Here is a 9,045-nt window from a genome sequence, read left to right on the forward strand (position 1 = left end):
TACTACTTCTTACTGGCTATTACATCAACTTAGAAGCTTCATCTGTGTTCTACTATGGTGCTTTTAGTGTCTCAGCATAGGGCAGCACGAGACATAGCATTGCAGACGATAAGTACAACCGTTTCAGAGAGAAGAGCGGCCAATGTGACGATCTGGCTTTAAGTCGATTCGATAACAAATGACGAAAACGGACGGATTTCTCAGGTTTTTACTACATATAAACACTTTTCACATTCTCCTGTGTGACTCGGCTGCTAGTCCTCCTTTCATGCAGAATCTTAAGGTCCTAGCTCATGCCCAAGGCTCCAAAGCCAGCTAAAAAGTCAATAATCAGTAGCTAAAACTTGAATTGTACTACATCTTACTGGCTATTACATCAACTTAGAAGCTTCATCTGTGTTCTACTATGGTGCTTTTAGTGTCTCCGCATACCGCAGCATGCAACATAGCTTTGCAGACGATAAGTACAACCGTTTCGGAGGGAAGAGCCGCCAATGTGACGATCTGGCTTTAAGTCGATTCGATAACAAATGACGATAACGGACGGATTTCTCAGGTTTTTACTACATATGAACACTTTACACATTCTCCCATGCAACTCGGCTGATAGTCCTCCTGCATGTAAAATCTTAAGTTCCTAGCTCATGTCCAAGGCACCAAACAAGGGTAAAAAGTCAATAATCAATACCTAAAACTTCAATTGTACTACTTCTTACTGGCTATTACATCAAATTAGAAGCTTCATCTGTGTTCTACTGTGGTGGTTATAGTGTCTCCGCCTACCGCAGCATACGACATAGCTTTGCAGACGATAAGTACAACCGTTTCAGAGAGAAGAGTGGCCAATGTGACGATGTGGCTTTAAGTCGATTCTATAACAAATGACGAAAATGGACGGATTTCTCAGGTTTTTACTCTATTTGAACACTTTTCACATTCTCCCGTACAACTCGGCTGCTAGTCCTCCTTTAATGCAGATTCTTAAGGTCCTAGCTCATGTCCAAGGCACCAAAGCCAGCTAAAAAGTCAATAATCGATACCTAAAACTTGAATTGTACTACTACTTACTGGCTATTACATCAACTTAGAAGCTTCATCTGTGTTCTACTATGGTGCTTTTAGAGTCTCCGCATACCGCAGCACGCGACATAGCTTTGCAGACGATAAGTACAACCGTTTCAGAGAGAAGAGCGGCCAATGTGACGATCTGGCTTTAAGTCGATTCGATAACAAATGACGAAAACGGACGGATTTCTCAGGGTTTTACTACATATGAACACTTTTCACATTCTCCCGTGCAACGCGGCTGCTAGTCCTCCTTTCATGCAAAATCTTAAGGTCCTAGGTCATGTCCAAGTCACCAAAGACGGCTAAAAAATGAAAATCGACAACTAAAACTTGAATTGTACTACTTCTTACTGGCTATTACATCAAATTAGAAGCTTCATCTGTGTTCTACTGTGGTGGTTTTAGTGTCTCCGCCTACCGCAGCATACGACATAGCTTTGCAGACGATTAGTACAACCGTTTCAGAGAGAAGAGCGGCCAAGTGACGATCTGGCTTTAAGGCGATTCGATAACAAATGACGAAAACGGACGGATTTCTCAGGTTGTTACTGCATATGAACACTTTTCATATTGTCCCGTGCAACTCGGCAGCTAGTCCTATTTTCATGCAGAATCTTAAAGTCCTAGCTCATGTCCAAGGCACCAAATCCATCTAAGAAGTCGATACGATACCTTAAACTTGAATTGTACTACTTCTTACTAGCTATTACATCATCATAGAAGCTTCATATGTGTTCTACTATGGTGCTTTTAGTGTCTCCGCATACCGCAGCACGCGACATAGCTTTGCAGACGGTAAGTACAACCGTTTCAGAGAGAAGAGCGGCCAATGTGACGATCTGGCTTTAAGTCGATTCGATAACAAATGACGAAAACGGACGGATTTCTCAGGTTTTTATTACATATGAACACTTCTCACATTCTCCCGTGCAACTCGGCTGCTAGTCCTCCTTTCATGTAGGATCTTAAGGTCCTAGCTCACGTCCAAGGCATCAAAGCCAGCTTAAAAGTCAATAATCGATACATTTAACTTGAATTGTACTACTTCTTACTGGCTATTACATACACTTAGAAGTTTCATCTGTGTTCTACTATGGTGCTTTTAGTGTCTCCGCATACCGCAGCACGCGACATTGCTTTGCAGACGATAAGTACAACCGTTTCAGAGAGAAGAGCGGCCAATGTGACGATCTGGCTTTAAGTCGATTCGATAACAAATGACGAAAACGGACGGATTTCTCAGGTTTTTGCTACATATGAACACTTTTCACATTCTCCCGTGCAACTCGGCTGCTACTCCTCCTTTCATCCAGAATCTTGAGGTCCAAGCTCATCTCCAAATCACCAAAGCCAGCTACAAAGTCAATAATCGATACCTAAAACTTGAACTGTCCTACTTCTTACTGGCTATTACATCATCTTAGAAGCTTCATATGTGTTCTACTATGGTGCTTTTAGTGTTTCCGCATACCGCAGCACGCGACATAGCTTTGCAGACGATAAGTACAACCGTTTCAGAGAGAAGAGCGGCCAATGTGACGATCTGGCTTTAAGTCGATTCGATAACAAATGACGAAAACGAACGGATTTCTCAGGTTTTTACTACATATGAACACTTTACACATTGTCCCGTGCAACTCGGCTGCTTGTCCTCCTTTCATGCAGAATCTTAAGGTCCTAGCTCATGTCCAAGGCACCAAAGCCAGCTAAAAAGTCAATAATTGATACCTAAAACTTGAATTGTACTACTTCTTACTGGCTATTACATCAACTTAGAAGCTTCATCTGTGTTCTACTATGGTGCTTTTAGTGTCTCCGCATAGCGCAGCACGCGACATAGCATTGCAGACGATAAGTACAACCGTTTCAGAGAGAAGAGCGGCCAATGTGACAATCTGGCTTTAAGTCGATTCGATAACAAATGACGAAAACGGACGGATTTCTCAGGTTTTTACTACATATGAACACTTTTCAAATTCTCCCGTGCAACTCGGCTGCTAGTCCTCCTTTCATGCAGAATCTTAAGGTCCTAGCTCATGTCCAAGGCATCAAAGCCAGCTAAAAAGTCAATAATCGATACCTAAAACTTGAATTGTACTACTTCTTACTGGCTATTACATCAACTTAGAAGCTTCATCTGTGTTCCACTAGGGTGATTTTAGTGTCTCCGCATACCGCAGCATGCGACATGGCTTTGCAGACGATAAGTACAACCGTTTCGGAGGGAAGAGCAGCCAATGTGACGATCTGGCTTTAAGTCGATTCGATAACAAATGACGAAAACGGACGGATTTCTCAGGTTTTTACTACATATGAACACGTTTCACATTCTCCCGTGCAACTCGGCTGCTAGTCCTCCTTTCATGCAGAATCTTAAGGTAACAGCTCATGTCCAAGGCACCAAAGCCAGCTAAAAAGTCAATAATCGATACCTAAAACTTGAATTGTACTACTTCTTACTGGCTATTACATCATCATAGAAGCTTCATCTGTGTTCTAGTATGGTGCTTTTAGTGTCTCCGCATACCGCAGCACGCGACATAGCTTTGCAGACGATAAGTACAACCGTTTCAGAGAGAAGAGCGGCCAATGTGACGTTCTGGCGAGTCGATAACAAATGACGAAAACGGACGGATTTCTCAGGTTTTTACTACATATGAACACTTTTCACATTCTCCCGTGCAACTCGGCAGCTAGTCCTCCTTTCATGCAGAATCTTAAGGTCCTAGCTCATGTCCAAGGCACCAAATCCATCTAAGAAGTCAATAATCGATACCTTAAACTTGAAGTGTACTACTTCTTACTGGCTATTACATCAACTTAGAAGCTTCATCTGTGTTCTACTATGGTGCTTTTAGTGTCTCCGCATACCGCAGCACGCGACATAGCATTGAAGACGATAAGTACAACAGTTTCCGAGAGAAGAGCGGCCAATGTGACGATCTGGCTTTAAGTCGATTCGATAACAAATCACGAAAACGGACGGATTTCTCAGGTTTTTACTACATATGACCACTTTTCACATTCTCCTGGGCAACTCGGCTGCTACTCCTCCTTTCATGCAGAATCTTAAGGTCCTACCTCATGTCCAAGGCACCAAAGCCAGCTATAAAGTCAATAATCAGTAACTAAAACTTGAATTGTACTACTTCTTACTGGCTATTACAGCAACTTAGAAGCTTCATCTGTGTTCTGGTATGGTGATTTTAGTGTCCCCGCATACCGCAGCACGCGACATAGCTTTACAGACGATAAGTACAACCGTTTCAGAGAGAAGAGCGGAAAATGTGACGATTTGGCTTTAAGTCGATTCGATAGCAAATGACCAAAACGGACGGATTTCTCAGGTTTTTACTACATATGAACACTTTTCACATTCTCCTGTGCAACTCGGCTGTTAGTCCTCCTTTCATGCAGAATCTTAAGGTCCTAGCTCATCTCCAAGGCACCAAAGCCAGCTAAAAAGTAAATAATCGGTACCTAAAACTTGAATTGTACTACTTCTTACTGGCTATTACATCATCTTAGAAGCTTCATATGTGTTCTACTATGGTGCTTTTAGTGTCTCCGCATACCGCAGCTCGCGACATAGCTTTGCAGACGATAAGTACAACCGTTTCAGAGAGAAGAGCGGCCAATGTGACGATCTGGCTTTAAGTCGATTCGATAACAAATGACGAAAACGGACGGATTTCTCAGGTTTTTACTACATATGAACACTTTTCACATTCTCCCGTGCAACGCGGCTGCTAGTCCTCCTTTCATGCAGAATCTTAAGGTCCTAGCTCATGTCCAAGGCACCAAAGCCAGCTAAAAAGTCAATAATCAATACCTAAATCTTGAATTGTACTACTTCTTACTGGCTATTACATCAACTTAGAAGCTTCATCTGTGTTCTACTATGGTGCTTTTAGTGTCTCCGCATAGCGCAGCACGCGACATAGCATTGCAGACGATAAGTACAACCGTTTCGGAGAGAAGAGCGGCCAATGTGACGATCTGGCTTTAAGTCCATTCGATAACAAATGACGAAAACGGACGGATTTCTCAGGTTTTTACTACATATGACCACCTTTCACATTCTCCTGGGCAACTCGGCTGCTTCTCCTCCTTTCATGCAGAATCTTAAGGTCCTACCTCATGTCCAAGGCACCAAAGCCAGCTATAAAGTCAATAATCAGTAACTAAAACTTGAATTGTACTACTTCTTACTGGCTATTACATCAACTTGGAAGTGTCATCTGTGTTCTACTATGGTGCTTTTAGTGTGTCTGCATACCGCAGCACGCGACGTAGCTCTGCAGACGATAAGTACAACCGTTTCAGAGAGAAGAGCGGCCAATGTGACGATCGGGCTTTAAGTCGATTCGATAAAAATGATGAAAACGGACGGATTTCTCAGGTTTTTACTCTATTTGAACACTTTTCACATTCTCCCGTGCAACTCGGCTGCTAGTCCTCCTTTCATGCAGAATCTTAAGGTCCTAGCTCATTATCCAAGGCACAAAAGCCACATAAAAATTCAATAATCGATACCTAAAACTTGAATTGTACTACTTCTTACTGGCTATTACATCAACTTAGAAGCTTCATCTGTGTTCTACTATGGAGATTTTAGTGTCTCCGCATACCGCAGCACGCAACATAGCATTGCAGACGATAAGTACAACCGTTTCAGAGAGAAGAGCGGCCAATGTGACGATCGGGCTTTAAGTCGATTCGATAAAAATGATGAAAACGGACGGATTTCTCAGGTTTTTACTCTATTTGAACACTTTTCACATTCTCCCGTGCAACTCGGCCTCCTTTCATGCAGAATCTTAAGGTAATAGCTCATGTCCAAGGCACCAAAGCCAACTAAGAAGTCAATAATCGATACCTAAAACTTGAATTGTACTACTTCTTACTGGCTATTACATCAACTTAGAAGCTTCATCTGTGTTCTACTATGGTGCTTTTAGTGTCTCTGCATACCGCAGCACGCGACGTAGCTCTGCAGACGATAAGTACAACCGTTTCAGAGAGAAGAGCGGCCAATGTGACGATCTGGCTTTAAGTCGATTCGATAACAAATGACGAAAACGGACGGATTTCTCAGGTTTTTACTACATATGAACACTTTACACATTCTCCAGTGCAACTCGGCTGCTAGTCCTCCTTTCATGCCGAATCTTAAGGTCCTAGCTCATGTCCAAGGCACCAAAGCCAGCTAAAAATTCAATAATCAATACCTAAAACTTGAATTGTACTACTTCTTACTGGCTATTACATCAACTTAGAAGGTTCATCTGTGTTCCGCTATGGTGATTTTAGTGTCCCCGAATGCCGCAGCACGCGACATAGCTTTGCAGACGATAAGTACAACCGTTTCAGAGAGCCGAGCGGCTAATGTGACGATCTGGCTTTAAGTCGATTCGATAACAAATGACGAAAACGAACGGATTTCTCAGGTTTTTACTACATATGAACACTTTACACATTCTCCCGTGCAACTCGTCTGCTAGTCCTCCTGCATGTAAAATCTTATGTTCCTAGCTCATGTCCGAGGCACCAAACAAGGGTAAAAAGTCAATAACCGATTCCTAAAACTTGAATGGTACTATTTCTTACTGGCTATTACATCATCTTAGAAGCTACATCTGTGTTCTACTATGGTGCTTTTAGTGTCTCCGCATACCGCAGCATGCGACATAGCTTTGCAGACGATAAGTACAACCGTTTCGGAGAGAAGAGCGGCCAATGTGACGATCTGGCTTTAAGTCGATTCGATAACAAATGACGAAAACGGACGGATTTCTCAGGTTTTTACTACATATGAACACTTTTTTACATTCTCCTGGGCAACTCGGCTGCTAGTCCTCCTTTCATGCTGAATCTTAAGGTCCTAGCTCATGTCCAAGGCACCAAAGCCAGCTAAAAAGTCAATAATCAGTAACAAAAACTTGAATTGTACTACTTCTTACTGGCTATTACATCAAATTGGAAGTGTCATCTGTGTTCTACTATGGTGCTTTTAGTGTCTCTGAGTACCGCAGCATGCGACATAGCTCTGCAGACGATAAGTACAACCGTTTCAGAGAGAAGAGCGGCCAATGTGACGATCTGGCTTTAAGTCGATTCGATAACAAATGACGAAAACGGACGGATTTCTCAGGTTTTTACTACATATGAACACTTTTCACATTCTCCCGTGCAACTCGGCTGCTAGTCCTCCTTTAATGCAGAATCTTAAGGTCCTAGCTCATCTCCAAGGCACCAAAGCCAGCTAAAAAGTAAATAATCGGTACCTAAAACTTGAATTGTACTACTTCTTACTGGCTATTACATCATCATAGAAGCTTCATATGTGTTCTACTATGGTGCTTTTAGTGTCTCCGCATACCGCAGCTCGCGACATAGCTTTGCAGACGATAAGTACAACCGTTTCAGAGAGAAGAGCGGCCAATGTGACGATCTGGCTTTAAGTCGATTCGATAACAAATGACGAAAACGGACGGATTTCTCAGGTTTTTACTACATATGAACACTTTTCACATTCTCCCGTGCAACGCGGCTGCTAGTCCTCCTTTCATGCAGAATCTTAAGGTCCTATCTCATGTCCAAGGCACCAAAGCCAGCTAAAAAGTCAATAATCAATACCTAAAACTTGAATTGTACTACTTCTTACTGGCTATTACATCAACTTAGAAGCTTCATCTGTGTTCTACTATGGTGCTTTTAGTGTCTCCGCATAGCGCAGCACGCGACATAGCATTGCAGACGATAAGTACAACCGTTTCGGAGAGAAGAGCGGCCAATGTGACGATCTGGCTTTAAGTCCATTCGATAACAAATGACGAAAACGGACGGATTTCTCAGGTTTTTACTACATATGACCACTTTTCACATTCTCCTGGGCAACTCGGCTGCTTCTCCTCCTTTCATGCAGAATCTTAAGGTCCTACCTCATGTCCAAGGCACCAAAGCCAGCTATAAAGTCAATAATCAGTAACTAAAACTTGAATTGTACTACTTCTTACTGGCTATTACATCAACTTGGAAGTGTCATCTGTGTTCTACTATGGTGCTTTTAGTGTGTCTGCATACCGCAGCACGCGACGTAGCTCTGCAGACGATAAGTACAACCGTTTCAGAGAGAAGAGCGGCCAATGTGACGATCGGGCTTTAAGTCGATTCGATAAAAATGATGAAAACGGACGGATTTCTCAGGTTTTTACTCTATTTGAACACTTTTCACATTCTCCCGTGCAACTCGGCTGCTAGTCCTCCTTTCATGCAGAATCTTAAGGTCCTAGCTCATTATCCAAGGCACAAAAGCCACATAAAAATTCAATAATCGATACCTAAAACTTGAATTGTACTACTTCTTACTGGCTATTACATCAACTTAGAAGCTTCATCTGTGTTCTACTATGGAGATTTTAGTGTCTCCGCATACCGCAGCACGCAACATAGCATTGCAGACGATAAGTACAACCGTTTCAGAGAGAAGAGCGGCCAATGTGACGATCGGGCCTTAAGTCGATTCGATAACAAATGACGAAAACGGACGGATTTCTCAGGTTTTTACTACATATGAACACTTTTCACATATTCCATGCAACTCGGCTGCTAGTCCTCCTTTCATGCAGAATCTTAAGGTAATAGCTCATGTCCAAGGCACCAAAGCCAACTAAGAAGTCAATAATCGATACCTAAAACTTGAAGTGTACTACTTCTTACTGGCTATTACATCAACTTAGAAGCTTCATCTGTGTTCTACTATGGTGCTTTTAGTGTCTCTGCATACCGCAGCACGCGACGTAGCTCTGCAGACGATAAGTACTACCGTTTCAGAGAGAAGAGCGGCCAATGTGACGATCGGGCTTTAAGTCGATTCGATAACAAATGACGAAAACGGACGGATTTCTCAGGTTTTTACTACATATGAACACTTTACACATTCTCCAGTGCAACTCGGCTGCTAGTCCTCCTTTC

The sequence above is a fragment of the Schistocerca gregaria genome, unplaced genomic scaffold, assembly GCF_023897955.1.
Source record: "Schistocerca gregaria isolate iqSchGreg1 unplaced genomic scaffold, iqSchGreg1.2 ptg000043l, whole genome shotgun sequence".
Taxonomy (NCBI): Eukaryota; Metazoa; Arthropoda; class Insecta; order Orthoptera; family Acrididae; genus Schistocerca; species Schistocerca gregaria.